This window comes from Mytilus californianus, unplaced genomic scaffold (assembly GCF_021869535.1).
Source record: "Mytilus californianus isolate M0D057914Y unplaced genomic scaffold, xbMytCali1.0.p SCAF_3, whole genome shotgun sequence".
NCBI lineage: Eukaryota > Metazoa > Mollusca > Bivalvia > Mytilida > Mytilidae > Mytilus > Mytilus californianus.
In genome coordinates this window covers 13512892-13540251 of record NW_026262679.1, presented here as the reverse complement: position 1 = coordinate 13540251, position 27360 = coordinate 13512892, and the positions used below count along the sequence as shown (strand labels likewise).

The following is a 27360-nucleotide window of genomic DNA, read 5'->3' as shown; positions in this document are numbered from 1 at the left end:
CACTTTGGCGTCCGTAGTCGTCGTCGTCTGTTCATACAAAAATCTTCTCCTGAAACTACTGGGCAAAATTTAACCAAACTTGGCCACAATCATCACTAGGGTATATAGTTTAAAAAATGTGTCCGATGACCCCGCCTGCCAACCAAGATGGCCGACATGGCTAAAAATAGAACATAGGGGTAAAATGCAGTTTTTGGCTTTAATCACTGAAACTAAAGCAATTAGAACAAATCTGACGTGGGTAAAAATGTTTATCAGGTTAAGATCTATCTGCCCTGAAATTTTCAGATGAATCAGACAAGCCGTTGTTGGGTTGCTGCCCCTGAATTAGTAATTTTAAGGAAATTTTGCAGTTTTTTTGTTATCTTGAATATTATAATAGATAGAGATAAACTGTAAACAGCAATAATGTTCAGCAAAGGCAGATCTACAAATAAGTCAACATGACCAATATGGTCAATTGACCCCATAAGGAGTTATTGCCCTTTAAAGTCAAATTTAACAATTATTCGTAAATTTTTGTAGTCTTTTACAAAAATCATCTCTCCTGAAACAACTGAGACAAATTTAACCAAACTTGGCCACAATCATCACTGGGGTATCTAGTTTTAAAAAATGTGTCCGATGACCCTGCCTGCCAACCAACATGTCAGACATGGCTAAAAGTAGAACTTAGGGGGAAAATGCAGTTTTTGACTTATATCTCTGAAACTAAAGCAAATGTATAACGGTTGCATTATTTCATGCATCAATTGTAAATAAAAATATCAGATGAGCAACACAGGCTCCTTGAAGCCTCTAGTATTTGTTAGGCATTAAAAATCAGTTTTCACTAAAACAACAGATTGAATCTATATAACAAATCGGTCTAAAATTTCTTTTATTCCTATTTATATCCTAATGAAGTATATTTTAATAAGAATGTATAGTTATTGTAAATATACGTCTCCAATTTAGGATTTGACATCAAACATGCATAACATTAATTTCTGAATTGATTGCAACAGCAAATTGCTTTGATTTTGAAGCTGAAACTAATTTAAAATATTTGTTTTTGTTAACAGATACAGCCTAAATATGTAAGACTCCTATACCATGAAAGATGCTTCCATTGCAGATAGCACATTAGGATTAGTCACATGTATGTATTTATTCATAACAATTGTTCTTAAAACTATGTTTATATTTGTTAGGTAATAAAAATCAGTTTTTCCTGGAACAACAGCTTGAAATTTTATTACAAATTGGTCCTACATTTCATTTATTGAAATATTCACTGTAATGAGATATATTTTAATAAGAATGTATAGTGATTTGACATACAACATGCATCACATTAATTTCTAAATTCATTGCAACAGCAAATAGTCTTGATTGAAAGCTGATATAAATGTATATTTTTTTGTTTTCATTACAGATACAGCCTAATTATGTAAGACTCCTATACCATGAAAGATGCTTCCATTGCAGATGCACATTAGGATAAGTCACATGTAGGTATTTGGTCATTACAATTTTCCTTAAAACTATATTTATACTTGTTAGGTAATAAAAATCAGTTTTTTCCTGAAACAACAGATTGAAGCTTTTTAACAAATTGGTCTAAAATTTCTTTCATTCAAATTTATACTCTAATGCTGAATATTTTAATAAGAATGTATAGTAATTGTAATTATATACTTTTCTCTAATTTGGGATTTAACATAAAACATGCATCACATTATTTTCTGAATTGATTGCAACAGCAAAAAGTCTGGATTTAAAGCAGAAACTAATTAATAATTATTGTTTTTGTTACAGATTATACAGCCTAAATATGTAACACTCCTATACCATGAAAGATGCTTTCACACATTAGGATGTTGCACATGTAGGTATTTGGTCATTACAATTGTTCTTAAAACTATGTTTATGTTTGTGAGGTAATAAAAATCCATTTTTTCCTGAACAGTTTGACAAAAAGATGCTTTATGTTAAAATGGGTCTCGTAAAAGCAGACCTCATGAGCAAACTTCAGATTTTGATATAACATTGATGAATTTAATGGGCGCTATTACATAGTATGATGAAAACTTGTGTTTATGGTAAAATGTATTTAGTTTTTTGTCTGGCTCTATTTCATTATCAACCAATTTGAAACTTTGGTCTCAAAAAATTTTTTCTTCAAATATATACTCTAATGAAATATATTCTTAATGGAATGTATAGTAATTATAAATATTCTTGTCCAACATGCAAAAGATTAAATTCTGAAAAAATTGCAACAGCAAATAGTCTGTATTTAAAGCTGATATTAATTTATAGTTTTTGTTAAAGATACATCTAAATATGTTGCACTCCTAGACAGAGAAGATGGATTCATGGCAGATAGGAAGAGTCAACATGTTAGTATTTGGTCATTACAATTGTACTTAAAACTATGTTAATATTTGGAAGTCAATAAAAATCTGTTTTTACTGAAACAATAGCTTAAAATTTTATTACAAATTGGTCTAAAATATCTTTTATTCGAATTTCAAATGTGGTATATTTTAATAAGAACGAAAGAGTAATTGTAAATTAAGTGTCCGTAATTTAAGATTTGACATAAAACATGAATCACATTAATTTTTGTCGAGCCTTCGACTTTTGTCGAAAAAGCGAGACATAGCGATCCTACATTCCGTCGGCGTCGTCGGCGGCGTCCACAAATATTCACTCTGTGGTTAAAGTTTTTGAAATTTTAATAACTTTCTTAAACTACCCTGGATTTCTACCAAACTTGGACAGAAGCTTGTTTATGATCATAAGATAATATTCAAAAGTAAATTTTGTAAAAAAAAAATTCCATTTTTACCGTATTTTACTTATAAATGGACTTAGTTTTTCTGCCAGGAAACATTACATTCACTCTGTGGTTAAAGTTTTTGAAATTTTAATAACTTTCTTAAACTATCCTGGATTTGTACCAAACTTGGAAAGAAGCTTGTTTGTGATCATAAGATAGTATCCAGAAGTAAATTTTGTAAAAAAAAAATTCCATTTTTTCCGTATTTTACTTATAAATGGACTTAGTTTTTCTGCCAGGAAACATTACATTCACTCTGTGGTTAAAGTTTTTGAAATTTTAATAACTTTCTTAAACTATCCTGGATTTGTACCAAACTTGGAAAGAAGCTTGTTTGTGATCATAAGATAGTATCCAGAAGTAAATTTTGTAAAAAAAGAATTCCATTTTTTTCATATTTTACTTATAAATGGACTTAGTTTTTCTGCCAGTTAACATTACATTCACTCTGTGGTTAAAGTTTTTTAAATTTTAACAACTTTCTTAAACTATCCTGGATTTGTACCAAACTTAGACAGAAGCTTGTTTATGATTAAAAGCTAGTATCTAAAATGAAATTTTGTTAAAATTTTGTTCCATTTTTTCCGTATTTTACTTATAAATGGACTTAGTTTTTCTTCCAGTTAACATTACATAACAGTCTGCAGTTTAAGTTTTTATTTTAAAACATTTATTAGATTCATAAACTATCCTGGATTTTTACCAAACTTGGACAGAAGCTACTTACAATCAAAAGATAGTATAGAGAGGAATATTTTTATTAATTTTTTTCCTCATTTTTGTTGAGCCTGTGATTAACAGCAGAAGTAGGCGAGACACTGGGTTCCGCGGAACCCTTACGAATTTTTTAATTTTTTCAACATCCATTAAATATTCTCTATCTGAAGCTGATGCTAATTTATATTTTTTCTTTTGTAATAGATACAGCCCAGATATGTTCCACTCCCACACAATGAAGATGGTTTCATGGTAGATGGCACATTAGGATGTTTAACGTGTAGGTATTTAGTCATTACAATTGTACTTTAGACTATGTTTATATGTGTTGGGTAATAAATATCAGTTTTCCCTGGAACAACAGCTTAAATAACATTTTATTTCAAATTAGTGTACATATTTCTTTTGTTCAAATTTATAATCTAGTGAAGTAAATTTTAACATGAATGTGTAGTAATTGTAAATATTCTTGTGTCCAATTTGGGATTTAACATAAAATATGAGTGACATTTATTTTATAATTGTTGCAACAGCCAATAGTCTCTATTTGAAGCTGATACTAATTGATGATTTGGTTTTGTTATAGATACAGCCTAAATATGTTACACTCCTAGACAATGAAGATGGTTTCATGGTAGATTGATCACACATCTGGATACGTAGCATGTAGGTATTTGGTATTTTTAATTGTACTTTAAACTATGTTTATATGGTTTGCAGGTAACAAAAATCAGTTTTCCCTGGAACAGCTGCTTTAATTAGATTTGATTTGAAATTTCTTTTATTCAAATTTATACTCTTATGAAGATTATATTAATGATAATGTATAGAAATTGTTTATATACTTGTCTTCAAATTAGGATTTATCATAAAAAATGCATCATATTAATTTTAAATTAATTGCAACAGCCAATAGTGTCTATTTGAAGTTGATACTAATTGATGATTTGTTTTTGTTATAGATACAGCCTAAATATGTTACACTCCTAGACAATGAAGATGCTTTCATGGTATATAGCACACGAAGATTTGTATCATGTAGGTATTTTGTCATTATAATTGTACTTTTATCTCTTTTTATATGTGTTGGGTAACAAAAATCAGTTTTCCCCTTGAACAACAATTTGAAATTTTATTACAAATTTGGCGAACATTTCTTTTATTCAAATATTTACTGTAATAAGTTAAGTAATTGTAGATATTCTAGACTAGTCTCCAATTTAAGATTTGGCATAAAACATGCATCACATTAATTTCTGAATTGATTGCAACAGCAAATATTCCCTATTTAAAGCTGAAACTAATTTACAATTTTTCTTTTTATTACAGATACAGCCTAAATATGTTACACTCTTCGACAATGAAGATGGTTTCATTGTAGATAGCACATTAGGATTAGTCACATGTAAGTATTTATTCATTACAATTTTTTTTTTTAAACTAGGTTTATTAGCTCACCTGGCCCCTTTGGTTTTGGCCAGGTGAGCTTTTCTCATCACTTGGCGTCCGTCGTCATCGTCCATTCATACAAAAATCTCCTGAAACTACTGCGCAAAATTTAACCAAACTTGGCCACAATCATCACTAGGGTATCTGGTTTAAAAAATGTGTCCGATGACCCCGCCTGCCAACCAAGATGGCCGACATGGCTAAAAATAGAACATAGGGGTAAAATGCAGTTTTTGGCTTTAATCACTGAAACTAAAGCAATTAGAACAAATCTGACGTGGGTAAAAATGTTTATCAGGTTAAGATCTATCTGCCCTGAAATTTTCAGATGAATCAGACAAGCCGTTGTTGGGTTGCTGCCCCTGAATTAGTAATTTTAAGGAAATTTTGCAGTTTTTTTGTTATCTTGAATATTATAATAGATAGAGATAAACTGTAAACAGCAATAATGTTCAGCAAAGGCAGATCTACAAATAAGTCAACATGACCAATATGGTCAATTGACCCCATAAGGAGTTATTGCCCTTTAAAGTCAAATTTAACAATTATTCGTAAATTTTTGTAGTCTTTTACAAAAATCTTCTCTCCTGAAACAACTGAGACAAATTTAACCAAACTTGGCCACAATCATCACTGGGGTATCTAGTTTTAAAAAATGTGTCCGATGACCCTGCCTGCCAACCAACATGTCAGACATGGCTAAAAGTAGAACTTAGGGGGAAAATGCAGTTTTTGACTTATATCTCTGAAACTAAAGCAAATGTATAAAGGTTGCATTATTTCATGCATCAATTGTAAATAAAAATATCAGATGAGCAACACAGGCTCCTTGAAGCCTCTAGTATTTGTTAGGCATTAAAAATCAGTTTTCACTGAAACAACAGATTGAAGCTTTATAACAAATTGGTCTAAAATTTCTTTTATTCCTATTTATATCCTAATGAAGTATATTTTAATAAGAATGTATAGTTATTGTAAATATACGTCTCCAATTTAGGATTTGACATCAAACATGCATAACATTAATTTCTGAATTGATTGCAACAGCAAATTGCTTTGATTTTGAAGCTGAAACTAATTTAAAATATTTGTTTTTGTTAACAGATACAGCCTAAATATGTAAGACTCCTATACCATGAAAGATGCTTCCATTGCAGATAGCACATTAGGATTAGTCACATGTATGTATTTATTCATAACAATTGTTCTTAAAACTATGTTTATATTTGTTAGGTAATAAAAATCAGTTTTTCCTGGAACAACAGCTTGAAATTTTATTACAAATTGGTCCTACATTTCATTTATTGAAATATTCACTGTAATGAGATATATTTTAATAAGAATGTAAAGTGATTGTAAAAAGTCTTGTCTCCAATTAAGGATTTGACATACAACATGCATCACATTAATTTCTAAATTGATTGCAACAGCAAATAGTCTTGATTGAAAGCTGATATAAATGTATATTTTTTTGTTTTCATTACAGATACAGCCTAAATATGTAAGACTCCTATACCATGAAAGATGCTTCCATTGCAGATGCACATTAGGATAAGTCACATGTAGGTATTTGGTCATTACAATTTTCCTTAAAACTATATTTATACTTGTTAGGTAATAAAAATCAGTTTTTTCCTGAAACCACAGATTGAAGCTTTTTAACAAATTGGTCTAAAATTTCTTTCATTCAAATTTATACTCTAATGCTGAATATTTTAATAAGAATGTATAGTAATTGTAATTATATACTTTTCTCTAATTTGGGATTTAACATAAAACATGCATCACATTATTTTCTGAATTGATTGCAACAGCAAAAAGTCTGGATTTAAAGCAGAAACTAATTAATAATTATTGTTTTTGTTACAGATTATACAGCCTAAATATGTAACACTCCTATACCATGAAAGATGCTTTCACACATTAGGATGTTGCACATGTAGGTATTTGGTCATTACAATTGTTCTTAAAACTATGTTTATGTTTGTTAGGTAATAAAAATCCGTTTTTTCCTGAACAGTTTGACAAAAAGATGCTTTATGTTAAAATGGGTCTCGTAAAAGCAGACCTCATGAGCAAACTTCAGATTTTGATATAACATTGATGAATTTAATGGGCGCTATTACATAGTATGATGAAAACTTGTGTTTATGGTAAAATGTATTTAAGTTTTTTGTCTGGCTCTATTTCATTATCAACCAATTTGAAACTTTGGTCTCAAAAAAATTTTTCTTCAAATATATACTCTAATGAAATATATTCTTAATGGAATGTATAGTAATTATAAATATTCTTGTCCAACATGCAAAAGATTAAATTCTGAAAAAATTGCAACAGCAAATAGTCTGTATTTCAAGCTGATATTAATTTATAGTTTTTGTTAAAGATACATCTAAATATGTTGCACTCCTAGACAGAGAAGATGGATTCATGGCAGATAGGAAGAGTCAACATGTAAGTATTTGGTCATTACAATTGTACTTAAAACTATGTTAATATTTGGAAGTCAATAAAAATCTGTTTTTACTGAAACAATAGCTTAAAATTTTATTACAAATTGGTCTAAAATATCTTTTATTCGAATTTCAAATGTGGTATATTTTAATAAGAACGAAAGAGTAATTGTAAATTAAGTGTCCGTAATTTAAGATTTGACATAAAACATGAATCACATTAATTTTTTAATTTTTTCAACAGCCATTAAATATTCTCTATCTGAAGCTGATGCTAATTTATATTTTTTCTTTTGTAATAGATACAGCCCAGATATGTTCCACTCCCACACAATGAAGATGGTTTCATGGTAGATGGCACATTAGGATGTTTAACGTGTAGGTATTTAGTCATTACAATTGTACTTTAGACTTATGTTTATATGTGTTGGGTAATAAATATCAGTTTTCCCTGGAACAACAGCTTAAATAACATTTTATTTCAAATTAGTGTACATATTTCTTTTGTTCAAATTTATAATCTAGTGAAGTAAATTTTAACATGAATGTGTAGTAATTGTAAATATTCTTGTGTCCAATTTAGGATTTAACATAAAATATGAGTGACATTTATTTTATAATTATTGCAACAGCCAATAGTCTCTATTTGAAGCTGATACTAATTGATGATTTGGTTTTGTTATAGATACAGCCTAAATATGTTACACTCCTAGACAATGAAGATGGTTTCATGGTAGATTGATCGCACATCTGGATACGTAGCATGTAGGTATTTTTAATTGTACTTTAAACTATGTTTATATGGTTTGCAGGTAACAAAAATCAGTTTTCCCTGGAACAGCAGCTTTAATTAGATTTGATTTGAAATTTCTTTTATTCAAATTTATACTCTTATGAAGATTATATTAATGATAATGTATAGAAATTGTTTATATACTTGTCTTCAAATTAGGATTTGTCATAAAAAATGCATCATATTAATTTTGAATTAATTGCAACAGCCAATAGTGTCTATTTGAAGTTGATACTAATTGATGATTTGTTTTTGTTATAGATACAGCCTAAATATGTTACACTCCTAGACAATGAAGATGCTTTCATGGTATATAGCACACGAAGATTTGTATCATGTAGGTATTTTGTCATTATAATTGTACTTTTATCTCTTTTTATATGTGTTGGGTAACAAAAATCAGTTTTCCCCTTGAACAACAATTTGAAATTTTATTACAAATTTGTCGAACACTTCTTTTATTCAAATATTTACTGTAATAAGTTAAGTAATTGTAGATATTCTAGACTAGTCTCCAATTTAAGATTTGGCATAAAACATGCATCACATTAATTTCTGAATTGATTGCAACAGCAAATATTCCCTATTTAAAGCTGAAACTAATTTACAATTTTTCTTTTTATTACAGATACAGCCTAAATATGTTACACTCTTCGACAATGAAGGTGGTTTCATTGTAGATAGCACATTAGGATTAGTCACATGTAAGTATTTATTCATTACAATTTTTTTCTTTAAACTAGGTTTATTAGCTCGCCTGGCCCCTTTGGTTTTGGCCAGGTGAGTTTTTCTCATCACTTTGGCGTCCGTAGTCGTCGTCGTCTGTTCATACAAAAATCTCCTCCTGAAACTACTGGGCAAAATTTAACCAAACTTGGCCACAATCATCACTAGGGTATCTTGTTTAAAAAATGTGTCCGATGACCCCGCCTGCCAACCAAGATGGCCGACATGGCTAAAAATAGAACATAGGGGTAAAATGCAGTTTTTGGCTTATATCTCTGAAACTAAAGCATTTAGAACAAATCTGACGTGGATAAAAATGTTTATCAGGTTAAGATCTATCTGCCCTGAAATTTTCAGATGAATCAGACAAGCCGTTGTTGGGTTGCTGCCCCTGAATTAGTAATTTTAAGGAAATTTTGAAGTTTTTTTGAATATTATAATAGATAGAGATAAACTGTAAACAGCAATAATGTTCAGCAAAGGCAGATCTACAAATAAGTCAACATGACCAATATGGTCAATTGACCCCATAAGGAGTTATTGCCCTTTAAAGTCAAATTTAACAATTATTCGTAAATTTTTGTAGTCTTTTACAAAAATCTTCTCTCCTGAAACAACTGAGACAAATTTAACCAAACTTGGCCACAATCATCACTCGGGTATCAAGTTTTAAAAAATGTGTCCGATGACCCTGCCTGCCAACCAACATGTCAGACATGGCTAAAAGTAGAACTTAGGGGGAAAATGCAGTTTTTGACTTATATCTCTGAAACTAAAGCAAATGTATAACGGTTGCATTATTTCATGCATCAATTATAAATAAAAATATCAGATGAGCAACACAGGCTCCTTGAAGCCTCTAGTATTTGTTAGGCATTAAAAATCAGTTTTCACTGAAACAACAGATTGAATCTTTATAACAAATTGGTCTAAAATTTCTTTTATTCCTATTTATATCCTAATGAAGTATATTTTAATAAGAATGTATAGTTATTGTAAATATACGTCTCCAATTTAGGATTTGACATCAAACATGCATAACATTAATTTCTGAATTGATTGCAACAGCAAATTGCTTTGATTTTGAAGCTGAAACTAATTTAAAATATTTGTTTTTGTTAACAGATACAGCCTAAATATGTAAGACTCCTATACCATGAAAGATGCTTCCATTGCAGATAGCACATTAGGATTAGTCACATGTATGTATTTATTCATAACAATTGTTCTTAAAACTATGTTTATATTTGTTAGGTAACAAAAATCAGTTTTTCCTGGAACAACAGCTTGAAATTTTATTACAAATTGGTCCTACATTTCATTTATTGAAATATTCACTGTAATGAGATATATTTTAATAAGAATGTAAAGTGATTGTAAAAATTCTTGTCTCCAATTAAGGATTTGACATACAACATGCATCACATTAATTTCTAAATTGATTGCAACAGCAAATAGTCTTGATTGAAAGCTGATATAAATGTATATTTTTTTGTTTTCATTACAGATACAGCCTAAATATGTAAGACTCCTATACCATGAAAGATGCTTCCATTGCAGATGCACATTAGGATAAGTCACATGTAGGTATTTGGTCATTACAATTTTCCTTAAAACTATAATTATACTTGGTAGGTAATAAAAATCAGTTTTTTCCTGAAACAACAGATTGAAGCTTTTTAACAAATTGGTCTAAAATTTCTTTCATTCAAATTTATACTCTAATGCTGAATATTTTAATAAGAATGTATAGTAATTGTAATTATATACTTTTCTCTAATTTGGGATTTAACATAAAACATGCATCACATTATTTTCTGAATTGATTGCAACAGCAAAAAGTCTGGATTTAAAGCAGAAACTAATTAATAATTATTGTTTTTGTTACAGATTATACAGCCTAAATATGTAACACTCCTATACCATGAAAGATGCTTTCACACATTAGGATGTTGCACATGTAGGTATTTGGTCATTACAATTGTTCTTAAAACTATGTTTATGTTTGTTAGGTAATAAAAATCCGTTTTTTCCTGAACAGTTTGACAAAAAGATGCTTTATGTTAAAATGGGTCTCGTAAAAGCAGACCTCATGAGCAAACTTCAGATTTTGATATAACATTGATGAATTTAATGGGCGCTATTACATAGTATGATGAAAACTTGTGTTTATGGTAAAATGTATTTAGTTTTTTGTCTGGCTCTATTTCATTATCAACCAATTTGAAACTTTGGTCTCAAAAAATTTTTTCTTCAAATATATACTCTAATGAAATATATTCTTAATGGAATGTATAGTAATTATAAATATTCTTGTCCAACATGCAAAAGATTAAATTCTGAAAAAATTGCAACAGCAAATAGTCTGTATTTCAAGCTGATATTAATTTATAGTTTTTGTTAAAGATACATCTAAATATGTTGCACTCCTAGACAGAGAAGATGGATTCATGGCAGATAGGAAGAGTCAACATGTTAGTATTTGGTCATTACAATTGTACTTAAAACTATGTTAATATTTGGAAGTCAATAAAAATCTGTTTTTACTGAAACAATAGCTTAAAATTTTATTACAAATTGGTCTAAAATATCTTTTATTCGAATTTCAAATGTGGTATATTTTAATAAGAACGAAAGAGTAATTGTAAATTAAGTGTCCGTAATTTAAGATTTGACATAAAACATGAATCACATTAATTTTTTAATTTTTTCAACAGCCATTAAATATTCTCTATCTGAAGCTGATGCTAATTTATATTTTTTCTTTTGTAATAGATACAGCCCAGATATGTTCCACTCCCACACAATGAAGATGGTTTCATGGTAGATGGCACATTAGGATGTTTAACGTGTAGGTATTTAGTCATTACAATTGTACTTTAGACTTATGTTTATATGTGTTGGGTAATAAATATCAGTTTTCCCTGGAACAACAGCTTAAATAACATTTTATTTCAAATTAGTGTACATATTTCTTTTGTTCAAATTTATAATCTAGTGAAGTAAATTTTAACATGAATGTGTAGTAATTGTAAATATTCTTGTGTCCAATTTAGGATTTAACATAAAATATGAGTGACATTTATTTTATAATTATTGCAACAGCCAATAGTCTCTATTTGAAGCTGATACTAATTGATGATTTGGTTTTGTTATAGATACAGCCTAAATATGTTACACTCCTAGACAATGAAGATGGTTTCATGGTAGATTGATCGCACATCTGGATACGTAGCATGTAGGTATTTTTAATTGTACTTTAAACTATGTTTATATGGTTTGCAGGTAACAAAAATCAGTTTTCCCTGGAACAGCAGCTTTAATTAGATTTGATTTGAAATTTCTTTTATTCAAATTTATACTCTTATGAAGATTATATTAATGATAATGTATAGAAATTGTTTATATACTTGTCTTCAAATTAGGATTTGTCATAAAAAATGCATCATATTAATTTTGAATTAATTGCAACAGCCAATAGTCTCTATTTGAAGTTGATACTAATTGATGATTTGTTTTTGTTATAGATACAGCCTAAATATGTTACACTCCTAGACAATGAAGATGCTTTCATGGTATATAGCACACGAAGATTTGTATCATGTAGGTATTTTGTCATTATAATTGTACTTTTATCTCTTTTTATATGTGTTGGGTAACAAAAATCAGTTTTCCCCTTGAACAACAATTTGAAATTTTATTACAAATTTGTCGAACACTTCTTTTATTCAAATATTTACTGTAATAAGTTAAGTAATTGTAGATATTCTAGACTAGTCTCCAATTTAAGATTTGGCATAAAACATGCATCACATTAATTTCTGAATTGATTGCAACAGCAAATATTCCCTATTTAAAGCTGAAACTAATTTACAATTTTTCTTTTTATTACAGATACAGCCTAAATATGTTACACTCTTCGACAATGAAGGTGGTTTCATTGTAGATAGCACATTAGGATTAGTCACATGTAAGTATTTATTCATTACAATTTTTTTCTTTAAACTAGGTTTATTAGCTCGCCTGGCCCCTTTGGTTTTGGCCAGGTGAGTTTTTCTCATCACTTTGGCGTCCGTAGTCGTCGTCGTCTGTTCATACAAAAATCTCCTCCTGAAACTACTGGGCAAAATTTAACCAAACTTGGCCACAATCATCACTAGGGTATCTTGTTTAAAAAATGTGTCCGATGACCCCGCCTGCCAACCAAGATGGCCGACATGGCTAAAAATAGAACATAGGGGTAAAATGCAGTTTTTGGCTTATATCTCTGAAACTAAAGCATTTAGAACAAATCTGACGTGGATAAAAATGTTTATCAGGTTAAGATCTATCTGCCCTGAAATTTTCAGATGAATCAGACAAGCCGTTGTTGGGTTGCTGCCCCTGAATTAGTAATTTTAAGGAAATTTTGAAGTTTTTTTGAATATTATAATAGATAGAGATAAACTGTAAACAGCAATAATGTTCAGCAAAGGCAGATCTACAAATAAGTCAACATGACCAATATGGTCAATTGACCCCATAAGGAGTTATTGCCCTTTAAAGTCAAATTTAACAATTATTCGTAAATTTTTGTAGTCTTTTACAAAAATCTTCTCTCCTGAAACAACTGAGACAAATTTAACCAAACTTGGCCACAATCATCACTCGGGTATCAAGTTTTAAAAAATGTGTCCGATGACCCTGCCTGCCAACCAACATGTCAGACATGGCTAAAAGTAGAACTTAGGGGGAAAATGCAGTTTTTGACTTATATCTCTGAAACTAAAGCAAATGTATAACGGTTGCATTATTTCATGCATCAATTATAAATAAAAATATCAGATGAGCAACACAGGCTCCTTGAAGCCTCTAGTATTTGTTAGGCATTAAAAATCAGTTTTCACTGAAACAACAGATTGAATCTTTATAACAAATTGGTCTAAAATTTCTTTTATTCCTATTTATATCCTAATGAAGTATATTTTAATAAGAATGTATAGTTATTGTAAATATACGTCTCCAATTTAGGATTTGACATCAAACATGCATAACATTAATTTCTGAATTGATTGCAACAGCAAATTGCTTTGATTTTGAAGCTGAAACTAATTTAAAATATTTGTTTTTGTTAACAGATACAGCCTAAATATGTACTCCTATACCATGAAAGATGCTTCCATTGCAGATAGCACATTAGGATTAGTCACATGTATGTATTTATTCATAACAATTGTTCTTAAAACTATGTTTATATTTGTTAGGTAATAAAAATCAGTTTTTCCTGGAACAACAGCTTGAAATTTTATTACAAATTGGTCCTACATTTCATTTATTGAAATATTCACTGTAATGAGATATATTTTAATAAGAATGTAAAGTGATTGTAAAAATTCTTGTCTCCAATTAAGGATTTGACATACAACATGCATCACATTAATTTCTAAATTGATTGCAACAGCAAATAGTCTTGATTGAAAGCTGATATAAATGTATATTTTTTTGTTTTCATTACAGATACAGCCTAAATATGTAAGACTCCTATACCATGAAAGATGCTTCCATTGCAGATGCACATTAGGATAAGTCACATGTAGGTATTTGGTCATTACAATTTTCCTTAAAACTATAATTATACTTGGTAGGTAATAAAAATCAGTTTTTTCCTGAAACAACAGATTGAAGCTTTTTAACAAATTGGTCTAAAATTTCTTTCATTCAAATTTATACTCTAATGCTGAATATTTTAATAAGAATGTATAGTAATTGTAATTATATACTTTTCTCTAATTTGGGATTTAACATAAAACATGCATCACATTATTTTCTGAATTGATTGCAACAGCAAAAAGTCTGGATTTAAAGCAGAAACTAATTAATAATTATTGTTTTTGTTACAGATTATACAGCCTAAATATGTAACACTCCTATACCATGAAAGATGCTTTCACACATTAGGATGTTGCACATGTAGGTATTTGGTCATTACAATTGTTCTTAAAACTATGTTTATGTTTGTTAGGTAATAAAAATCCGTTTTTTCCTGAACAGTTTGACAAAAAGATGCTTTATGTTAAAATGGGTCTCGTAAAAGCAGACCTCATGAGCAAACTTCAGATTTTGATATAACATTGATGAATTTAATGGGCGCTATTACATAGTATGATGAAAACTTGTGTTTATGGTAAAATGTATTTAGTTTTTTGTCTGGCTCTATTTCATTATCAACCAATTTGAAACTTTGGTCTCAAAAAAATTTTTCTTCAAATATATACTCTAATGAAATATATTCTTAATGGAATGTATAGTAATTATAAATATTCTTGTCCAACATGCAAAAGATTAAATTCTGAAAAAATTGCAACAGCAAATAGTCTGTATTTCAAGCTGATATTAATTTATAGTTTTTGTTAAAGATACATCTAAATATGTTGCACTCCTAGACAGAGAAGATGGATTCATGGCAGATAGGAAGAGTCAACATGTAAGTATTTGGTCATTACAATTGTACTTAAAACTATGTTAATATTTGGAAGTCAATAAAAATCTGTTTTTACTGAAACAATAGCTTAAAATTTTATTACAAATTGGTCTAAAATATCTTTTATTCGAATTTCAAATGTGGTATATTTTAATAAGAACGAAAGAGTAATTGTAAATTAAGTGTCCGTAATTTAAGATTTGACATAAAACATGAATCACATTAATTTTTTAATTTTTTCAACAGCCATTAAATATTCTCTATCTGAAGCTGATGCTAATTTATATTTTTTCTTTTGTAATAGATACAGCCCAGATATGTTCCACTCCCACACAATGAAGATGGTTTCATGGTAGATGGCACATTAGGATGTTTAACGTGTAGGTATTTAGTCATTACAATTGTACTTTAGACTATGTTTATATGTGTTGGGTAATAAATATCAGTTTTCCCTGGAACAACAGCTTAAATAACATTTTATTTCAAATTAGTGTACATATTTCTTTTGTTCAAATTTATAATCTAGTGAAGTAAATTTTAACATGAATGTGTAGTAATTGTAAATATTCTTGTGTCCAATTTAGGATTTAACATAAAATATGAGTGACATTTATTTTATAATTGTTGCAACAGCCAATAGTCTCCATTTGAAGCTGATACTAATTGATGATTTGGTTTTGTTATAGATACAGCCTAAATATGTTACACTCCTAGACAATGAAGATGGTTTCATGGTAGATTGATCGCACATCTGGATACGTAGCATGTAGGTATTTGGTATTTTTAATTGTACTTTAAACTATGTTTATATGGTTTGCAGGTAACAAAAATCAGTTTTCCCTGGAACAGCAGCTTAAATTAGATTTGATTTGAAATTTCTTTTATTCAAATTTATACTCTTATGAAGATTATATTAATGATAATGTATAGAAATTGTTTATATACTTGTCTTCAAATTAGGATTTGTCATAAAAAATGCATCATATTAATTTTGAATTAATTGCAACAGCCAATAGTCTCTATTTGAAGTTGATACTAATTGATGATTTGTTTTTGTTATAGATACAGCCTAAATATGTTACACTCCTAGACAATGAAGATGCTTTCATGGTATATAGCACACGAAGATTTGTATCATGTAGGTATTTTGTCATTATAATTGTACTTTTATCTCTTTTTATATGTGTTGGGTAACAAAAATCAGTTTTCCCCTTGAACAACAATTTGAAATTTTATTACAAATTTGTCGAACACTTCTTTTATTCAAATATTTACTGTAATAAGTTAAGTAATTGTAGATATTCTAGACTAGTCTCCAATTTAAGATTTGGCATAAAACATGCATCACATTAATTTCTGAATTGATTGCAACAGCAAATATTCCCTATTTAAAGCTGAAACTAATTTACAATTTTTCTTTTTATTACAGATACAGCCTAAATATGTTACACTCTTCGACAATGAAGGTGGTTTCATTGTAGATAGCACATTAGGATTAGTCACATGTAAGTATTTATTCATTACAATTTTTTTCTTTAAACTAGGTTTATTAGCTCGCCTGGCCCCTTTGGTTTTGGCCAGGTGAGTTTTTCTCATCACTTTGGCGTCCGTAGTCGTCGTCGTCTGTTCATACAAAAATCTCCTCCTGAAACTACTGGGCAAAATTTAACCAAACTTGGCCACAATCATCACTAGGGTATCTTGTTTAAAAAATGTGTCCGATGACCCCGCCTGCCAACCAAGATGGCCGACATGGCTAAAAATAGAACATAGGGGTAAAATGCAGTTTTTGGCTTATATCTCTGAAACTAAAGCATTTAGAACAAATCTGACGTGGATAAAAATGTTTATCAGGTTAAGATCTATCTGCCCTGAAATTTTCAGATGAATCAGACAAGCCGTTGTTGGGTTGCTGCCCCTGAATTAGTAATTTTAAGGAAATTTTGCAGTTTTTTTGAATATTATAATAGATAGAGATAAACTGTAAACAGCAATAATGTTCAGCAAAGGCAGATCTACAAATAAGTCAACATGACCAATATGGTCAATTGACCCCATAAGGAGTTATTGCCCTTTAAAGTCAAATTTAACAATTATTCGTAAATTTTTGTAGTCTTTTACAAAAATCTTCTCTCCTGAAACAACTGAGACAAATTTAACCAAACTTGGCCACAATCATCACTGGGGTATCAAGTTTTAAAAAATGTGTCCGATGACCCTGCCTGCCAACCAACATGTCAGACATGGCTAAAAGTAGAACTTAGGGGGAAAATGCAGTTTTTGACTTATATCTCTGAAACTAAAGCAAATGTATAACGGTTGCATTATTTCATGCATCAATTATAAATAAAAATATCAGATGAGCAACACAGGCTCCTTGAAGCCTCTAGTATTTGTTAGGCATTAAAAATCAGTTTTCACTGAAACAACAGATTGAATCTTTATAACAAATTGGTCTAAAATTTCTTTTATTCCTATTTATATCCTAATGAAGTATATTTTAATAAGAATGTATAGTTATTGTAAATATACGTCTCCAATTTAGGATTTGACATCAAACATGCATAACATTAATTTCTGAATTGATTGCAACAGCAAATTGCTTTGATTTTGAAGCTGAAACTAATTTAAAATATTTGTTTTTGTTAACAGATACAGCCTAAATATGTAAGACTCCTATACCATGAAAGATGCTTCCATTGCAGATAGCACATTAGGATTAGTCACATGTATGTATTTATTCATAACAATTGTTCTTAAAACTATGTTTATATTTGTTAGGTAATAAAAATCAGTTTTTCCTGGAACAACAGCTTGAAATTTTATTACAAATTGGTCCTACATTTCATTTATTGAAATATTCACTGTAATGAGATATATTTTAATAAGAATGTAAAGTGATTGTAAAAATTCTTGTCTCCAATTAAGGATTTGACATACAACATGCATCACATTAATTTCTAAATTGATTGCAACAGCAAATAGTCTTGATTGAAAGCTGATATAAATGTATATTTTTTTGTTTTCATTACAGATACAGCCTAAATATGTAAGACTCCTATACCATGAAAGATGCTTCCATTGCAGATGCACATTAGGATAAGTCACATGTAGGTATTTGGTCATTACAATTTTCCTTAAAACTATAATTATACTTGGTAGGTAATAAAAATCAGTTTTTTCCTGAAACAACAGATTGAAGCTTTTTAACAAATTGGTCTAAAATTTCTTTCATTCAAATTTATACTCTAATGCTGAATATTTTAATAAGAATGTATAGTAATTGTAATTATATACTTTTCTCTAATTTGGGATTTAACATAAAACATGCATCACATTATTTTCTGAATTGATTGCAACAGCAAAAAGTCTGGATTTAAAGCAGAAACTAATTAATAATTATTGTTTTTGTTACAGATTATACAGCCTAAATATGTAACACTCCTATACCATGAAAGATGCTTTCACACATTAGGATGTTGCACATGTAGGTATTTGGTCATTACAATTGTTCTTAAAACTATGTTTATGTTTGTTAGGTAATAAAAATCCGTTTTTTCCTGAACAGTTTGACAAAAAGATGCTTTATGTTAAAATGGGTCTCGTAAAAGCAGACCTCATGAGCAAACTTCAGATTTTGATATAACATTGATGAATTTAATGGGCGCTATTACATAGTATGATGAAAACTTGTGTTTATGGTAAAATGTATTTAGTTTTTTGTCTGGCTCTATTTCATTATCAACCAATTTGAAACTTTGGTCTCAAAAAAATTTTTCTTCAAATATATACTCTAATGAAATATATTCTTAATGGAATGTATAGTAATTATAAATATTCTTGTCCAACATGCAAAAGATTAAATTCTGAAAAAATTGCAACAGCAAATAGTCTGTATTTCAAGCTGATATTAATTTATAGTTTTTGTTAAAGATACATCTAAATATGTTGCACTCCTAGACAGAGAAGATGGATTCATGGCAGATAGGAAGAGTCAACATGTAAGTATTTGGTCATTACAATTGTACTTAAAACTATGTTAATATTTGGAAGTCAATAAAAATCTGTTTTTACTGAAACAATAGCTTAAAATTTTATTACAAATTGGTCTAAAATATCTTTTATTCGAATTTCAAATGTGGTATATTTTAATAAGAACGAAAGAGTAATTGTAAATTAAGTGTCCGTAATTTAAGATTTGACATAAAACATGAATCACATTAATTTTTTAATTTTTTCAACAGCCATTAAATATTCTCTATCTGAAGCTGATGCTAATTTATATTTTTTCTTTTGTAATAGATACAGCCCAGATATGTTCCACTCCCACACAATGAAGATGGTTTCATGGTAGATGGCACATTAGGATGTTTAACGTGTAGGTATTTAGTCATTACAATTGTACTTTAGACTATGTTTATATGTGTTGGGTAATAAATATCAGTTTTCCCTGGAACAACAGCTTAAATAACATTTTATTTCAAATTAGTGTACATATTTCTTTTGTTCAAATTTATAATCTAGTGAAGTAAATTTTAACATGAATGTGTAGTAATTGTAAATATTCTTGTGTCCAATTTAGGATTTAACATAAAATATGAGTGACATTTATTTTATAATTGTTGCAACAGCCAATAGTCTCCATTTGAAGCTGATACTAATTGATGATTTGGTTTTGTTATAGATACAGCCTAAATATGTTACACTCCTAGACAATGAAGATGGTTTCATGGTAGATTGATCGCACATCTGGATACGTAGCATGTAGGTATTTGGTATTTTTAATTGTACTTTAAACTATGTTTATATGGTTTGCAGGTAACAAAAATCAGTTTTCCCTGGAACAGCAGCTTAAATTAGATTTGATTTGAAATTTCTTTTATTCAAATTTATACTCTTATGAAGATTATATTAATGATAATGTATAGAAATTGTTTATATACTTGTCTTCAAATTAGGATTTGTCATAAAAAATGCATCATATTAATTTTGAATTAATTGCAACAGCCAATAGTCTCTATTTGAAGTTGATACTAATTGATGATTTGTTTTTGTTATAGATACAGCCTAAATATGTTACACTCCTAGACAATGAAGATGCTTTCATGGTATATAGCACACGAAGATTTGTATCATGTAGGTATTTTGTCATTATAATTGTACTTTTATCTCTTTTTATATGTGTTGGGTAACAAAAATCAGTTTTCCCCTTGAACAACAATTTGAAATTTTATTACAAATTTGTCGAACACTTCTTTTATTCAAATATTTACTGTAAAAGTTAAGTAATTGTAGATATTCTAGACTAGTCTCCAATTTAAGATTTGGCATAAAACATGCATCACATTAATTTCTGAATTGATTGCAACAGCAAATATTCCCTATTTAAAGCTGAAACTAATTTACAATTTTTCTTTTTATTACAGATACAGCCTAAATATGTTACACTCTTCGACAATGAAGGTGGTTTCATTGTAGATAGCACATTAGGATTAGTCACATGTAAGTATTTATTCATTACAATTTTTTTCTTTAAACTAGGTTTATTAGCTCGCCTGGCCCCTTTGGTTTTGGCCAGGTGAGTTTTTCTCATCACTTGGCGTCCGTAGTCGTCGTCGTCTGTTCATACAAAAATCTCCTCCTGAAACTACTGGGCAAAATTTAACCAAACTTGGCCACAATCATCACTAGGGTATCTTGTTTAAAAAATGTGTCCGATGATCCTGCCTGCCAACCAAGATGGCCGACATGGCTAAAAATAGAACATAGGGGTAAAATGCAGTTTTTGGCTTATATCTCTGAAACTAAAGCAATTAGAACAAATCTGACGTGGGTAAAAATGTTTATCAGGTTAAGATCTATCTGCCCTGAAATTTTCAGATGAATCAGACAAGCCGTTGTTGGGTTGCTGCCCCTGAATTAGTAATTTTAAGGAAATTTTGCAGTTTTTTTGAATATTATAATAGATAGAGATAAACTGTAAACAGCAATAATGTTCAGCAAAGGCAGATCTACAAATAAGTCAACATGACCAATATGGTCAATTGACCCCATAAGGAGTTATTGCCCTTTAAAGTCAAATTTAACAATTATTCGTAAATTTTTGTAGTCTTTTACAAAAATCTTCTCTCCTGAAACAACTGAGACACATTTAACCAAACTTGGCCACAATCATCACTCGGGTATCAAGTTTTAAAAAATGTGTCCGATGACCCTGCCTGCCAACCAACATGTCAGACATGGCTAAAAGTAGAACTTAGGGGGAAATGCAGTTTTTGACTTATATCTCTGAAACTAAAGCAAATGTATAACGGTTGCATTATTTCATGCATCAATTATAAATAAAAATATCAGATGAGCAACACAGGCTCCTTGAAGCCTCTAGTATTTGTTAGGCATTAAAAATCAGTTTTCACTGAAACAACAGATTGAAGCTTTATAACAAATTGGTCTAAAATTTCTTTTATTCCTATTTATATCCTAATGAAGTATATTTTAATAAGAATGTATAGTTATTGTAAATATATGTCTCCAATTTAGGATTTGACATCAAACATGCATAACATTAATTTCTGAATTGATTGCAACAGCAAATTGCTTTGATTTTGAAGCTGAAACTAATTTAAAATATTTGTTTTTGTTAACAGATACAGCCTAAATATGTAAGACTCCTATACCATGAAAGATGCTTCCATTGCAGATAGCACATTAGGATTAGTCACATGTATGTATTTATTCATAACAATTGTTCTTAAAACTATGTTTATATTTGGTAGGTAATAAAAATCAGTTTTTCCTGGAACAACAGCTTGAAATTTTATTACAAATTGGTCCTACATTTCATTTATTGAAATATTCACTGTAATGAGATATATTTTAATAAGAATGTAAAGTGATTGTAAAAATTCTTGTCTCCAATTAAGGATTTGACATACAACATGCATCACATTAATTTCTAAATTGATTGCAACAGCAAATAGTCTTGATTGAAAGCTGATATAAATGTATATTTTTTTGTTTTCATTACAGATACAGCCTAAATATGTAAGACTCCTATACCATGAAAGATGCTTCCATTGCAGATGCACATTAGGATAAGTCACATGTAGGTATTTGGTCATTACAATTTTCCTTAAAACTATATTTATACTTGTTAGGTAATAAAAATCAGTTTTTTCCTGAAACAACAGATTGAAGCTTTTTAACAAATTGGTCTAAAATTTCTTTCATTCAAATTTATACTCTAATGCTGAATATTTTAATAAGAATGTATAGTAATTGTAATTATATACTTTTCTCTAATTTGGGATTTCACATAAAACATGCATCACATTATTTTCTGAATTGATTGCAACAGCAAAAAGTCTGGATTTAAAGCAGAAACTAATTAATAATTATTGTTTTTGTTACAGATTATACAGCCTAAATATGTAACACTCCTATACCATGAAAGATGCTTTCACACATTAGGATGTTGCACATGTAGGTATTTGGTCATTACAATTGTTCTTAAAACTATGTTTATGTTTGTTAGGTAATAAAAATCCGTTTTTTCCTGAACAGTTTGACAAAAAGATGCTTTATGTTAAAATGGGTCTCGTAAAAGCAGACCTCATGAGCAAACTTCAGATTTTGATATAACATTGATGAATTTAATGGGCGCTATTACATAGTATGATGAAAACTTGTGTTTATGGTAAAATGTATTTAGTTTTTTGTCTGGCTCTATTTCATTATCAACCAATTTGAAACTTTGGTCTCAAAAAAATTTTTCTTCAAATATATACTCTAATGAAATATATTCTTAATGGAATGTATAGTAATTATAAATATTCTTGTCCAACATGCAAAAGATTAAATTCTGAAAAAATTGCAACAGCAAATAGTCTGTATTTCAAGCTGATATTAATTTATAGTTTTTGTTAAAGATACATCTAAATATGTTGCACTCCTAGACAGAGAAGATGGATTCATGGCAGATAGGAAGAGTCAACATGTAAGTATTTGGTCATTACAATTGTACTTAAAACTATGTTAATATTTGGAAGTCAATAAAAATCTGTTTTTACTGAAACAATAGCTTAAAATTTTATTACAAATTGGTCTAAAATATCTTTTATTCGAATTTCAAATGTGGTATATTTTAATAAGAACGAAAGAGTAATTGTAAATTAAGTGTCCGTAATTTAAGATTTGACATAAAACATGAATCACATTAATTTTTTAATTTTTTCAACAGCCATTAGATATTCTCTATCTGAAGCTGATGCTAATTTATATTTTTTCTTTTGTAATAGATACAGTCCAGATATGTTCCACTCCCACACAATGAAGATGGTTTCATGGTAGATGGCACATTAGGATGTTTAACGTGTAGGTATTTAGTCATTACAATTGTACTTTAGACTATGTTTATATGTGTTGGGTAATAAATATCAGTTTTCCCTGGAACAACAGCTTAAATAACATTTTATTTCAAATTAGTGTACATATTTCTTTTGTTCAAATTTATAATCTAGTGAAGTAAATTTTAACATGAATGTGTAGTAATTGTAAATATTCTTGTGTCCAATTTAGGATTTAACATAAAATATGAGTGACATTTATTTTATAATTGTTGCAACAGCCAATAGTCTCTATTTGAAGCTGATACTAATTGATGATTTGGTTTTGTTATAGATACAGCCTAAATATGTTACACTCCTAGACAATGAAGATGGTTTCATGGTAGATTGATCGCACATCTGGATACGTAGCATGTAGGTATTTGGTATTTTTAATTGTACTTTAAACTATGTTTATATGGTTTGCAGGTAACAAAAATCAGTTTTCCCTGGAACAGCAGCTTAAATTAGATTTGATTTGAAATTTCTTTTATTCCAATTTATACTCTTATGAAGATTATATTAATGATAATGTATAGAAATTGTTTATATACTTGTCTTCAAATTAGGATTTGTCATAAAAAATGCATCATATTAATTTTGAATTAATTGCAACAGCCAATAGTCTCTATTTGAAGTTGATACTAATTGATGATTTGTTTTTGTTATAGATACAGCCTAAATATGTTACACTCCTAGACAATGAAGATGCTTTCATGGTATATAGCACACGAAGATTTGTATCATGTAGGTATTTTGTCATTATAATTGTACTTTTATCTCTTTTTATAAGTGTTGGGTAACAAAAATCAGTTTTCCCCTTGAACAACAATTTGAAATTTTATTACAAATTTGTCGAACACTTCTTTTATTCAAATATTTACTGTAAAAGTTAAGTAATTGTAGATATTCTAGACTAGTCTCCAATTTAAGATTTGGCATAAAACATGCATCACATTAATTTCTGAATTGATTGCAACAGCAAATATTCCCTATTTAAAGCTGAAACTAATTTACAATTTTTCTTTTTATTACAGATACAGCCTAAATATGTTACACTCTTCGACAATGAAGGTGGTTTCATTGTAGATAGCACATTAGGATTAGTCACATGTAAGTATTTATTCATTACAATTTTTTTCTTTAAACTAGGTTTATTAGCTCGCCTGGCCCCTTTGGTTTTGGCCAGGTGAGTTTTTCTTATCACTTGGCGTCCGTAGTCGTCGTCGTCTGTTCATACAAAAATCTCCTCCTGAAACTACTGGGCAAAATTTAACCAAACTTGGCCACAATCATCACTAGGGTATCTTGTTTAAAAAATGTGTCCGATGACCCCGCCTGCCAACCAAGATGGCCGACATGGCTAAAAATAGAACATAGGGGTAAAATGCAGTTTTTGGCTTATATCTCTGAAACTAAAGCATTTAGAACAAATCTGACGTGGATAAAAATGTTTATCAGGTTAAGATCTATCTGCCCTGAAATTTTCAGATGAATCAGACAAGCCGTTGTTGGGTTGCTGCCCCTGAATTAGTAATTTTAAGGAAATTTTGCAGTTTTTTTGAATATTATAATAGATAGAGATAAACTGTAAACAGCAATAATGTTCAGCAAAGGCAGATCTACAAATAAGTCAACATGACCAATATGGTCAATTGACCCCATAAGGAGTTATTGCCCTTTAAAGTCAAATTTAACAATTATTCGTAAATTTTTGTAGTCTTTTACAAAAATCTTCTCTCCTGAAACAACTGAGACACATTTAACCAAACTTGGCCACAATCATCACTCGGGTATCAAGTTTTAAAAAATGTGTCCGATGACCCTGCCTGCCAACCAACATGTCAGACATGGCTAAAAGTAGAACTTAGGGGGAAAATGCAGTTTTTGACTTATATCTCTGAAACTAAAGCAAATGTATAACGGTTGCATTATTTCATGCATCAATTATAAATAAAAATATCAGATGAGCAACACAGGCTCCTTGAAGCCTCTAGTATTTGTTAGGCATTAAAAATCAGTTTTCACTGAAACAACAGATTGAAGCTTTATAACAAATTGGTCTAAAATTTCTTTTATTCCTATTTATATCCTAATGAAGTATATTTTAATAAGAATGTATAGTTATTGTAAATATACGTCTCCAATTTAGGATTTGACATCAAACATGCATAACATTAATTTCTGAATTGATTGCAACAGCAAATTGCTTTGATTTTGAAGCTGAAACTAATTTAAAATATTTGTTTTTGTTAACAGATACAGCCTAAATATGTAAGACTCCTATACCATGAAAGATGCTTCCATTGCAGATAGCACATTAGGATTAGTCACATGTATGTATTTATTCATAACAATTGTTCTTAAAACTATGTTTATATTTGTTAGGTAATAAAAATCAGTTTTTCCTGGAACAACAGCTTGAAATCTTATTACAAATTGGTCCTACATTTCATTTATTGAAATATTCACTGTAATGAGATATATTTTAATAAGAATGTAAAGTGATTGTAAAAATTCTTGTCTCCAATTAAGGATTTGACATACAACATGCATCACATTAATTTCTAAATTGATTGCAACAGCAAATAGTCTTGATTGAAAGCTGATATAAATGTATATTTTTTTGTTTTCATTACAGATACAGCCTAAATATGTAAGACTCCTATACCATGAAAGATGCTTCCATTGCAGATGCACATTAGGATAAGTCACATGTAGGTATTTGGTCATTACAATTTTCCTTAAAACTATATTTATACTTGTTAGGTAATAAAAATCAGTTTTTTCCTGAAACAACAGATTGAAGCTTTTTAACAAATTGGTCTAAAATTTCTTTCATTCAAATTTATACTCTAATGCTGAACATTTTAATAAGAATGTATAGTAATTGTAATTATATACTTTTCTCTAATTTGGGATTTCACATAAAACATGCATCACATTATTTTCTGAATTGATTGCAACAGCAAAAAGTCTGGATTTAAAGCAGAAACTAATTAATAATTATTGTTTTTGTTACAGATTATACAGCCTAAATATGTAACACTCCTATACCATGAAAGATGCTTTCACACATTAGGATGTTGCACATGTAGGTATTTGGTCATTACAATTGTTCTTAAAACTATGTTTATGTTTGTTAGGTAATAAAAATCCGTTTTTTCCTGAACAGTTTGACAAAAAGATGCTTTATGTTAAAATGGGTCTCGTAAAAGCAGACCTCATGAGCAAACTTCAGATTTTGATATAACATTGATGAATTTAATGGGCGCTATTACATAGTATGATGAAAACTTGTGTTTATGGTAAAATGTATTTAGTTTTTTGTCTGGCTCTATTTCATTATCAACCAATTTGAAACTTTGGTCTCAAAAAAATTTTTCTTCAAATATATACTCTAATGAAATATATTCTTAATGGAATGTATAGTAATTATAAATATTCTTGTCCAACATGCAAAAGATTAAATTCTGAAAAAATTGCAACAGCAAATAGTCTGTATTTCAAGCTGATATTAATTTATAGTTTTTGTTAAAGATACATCTAAA

The 27360-nt window shown here is 29.2% G+C and overlaps 2 long non-coding RNA genes across 2 annotated transcripts in view; both read left to right on the top strand.

Annotated features, from left to right (window-relative positions):
• The first annotated feature begins 1066 nt into the window (after positions 1-1066).
• Positions 1067-27360, top strand: part of LOC127732997 (uncharacterized) — a 53049-nt gene continuing 26755 nt past the window's right edge. The window contains exons 1-10 of the long non-coding RNA XR_007996549.1: positions 1067-1141; positions 1418-1493; positions 1801-1870; positions 2317-2384; positions 3749-3824; positions 4131-4210; positions 4507-4582; positions 4874-4949; positions 18078-18154; positions 18460-18535. This is a non-coding gene — a long non-coding RNA (uncharacterized LOC127732997). The remainder of the gene's footprint in view (positions 1142-1417; positions 1494-1800; positions 1871-2316; positions 2385-3748; positions 3825-4130; positions 4211-4506; positions 4583-4873; positions 4950-18077; positions 18155-18459; positions 18536-27360) is intronic.
• On the top strand, positions 11372-12206 carry LOC127733011 (uncharacterized). The gene is made up of 3 exons (XR_007996567.1): positions 11372-11439; positions 11741-11816; positions 12124-12206. It is a non-coding gene; the product is annotated as an uncharacterized LOC127733011 (long non-coding RNA).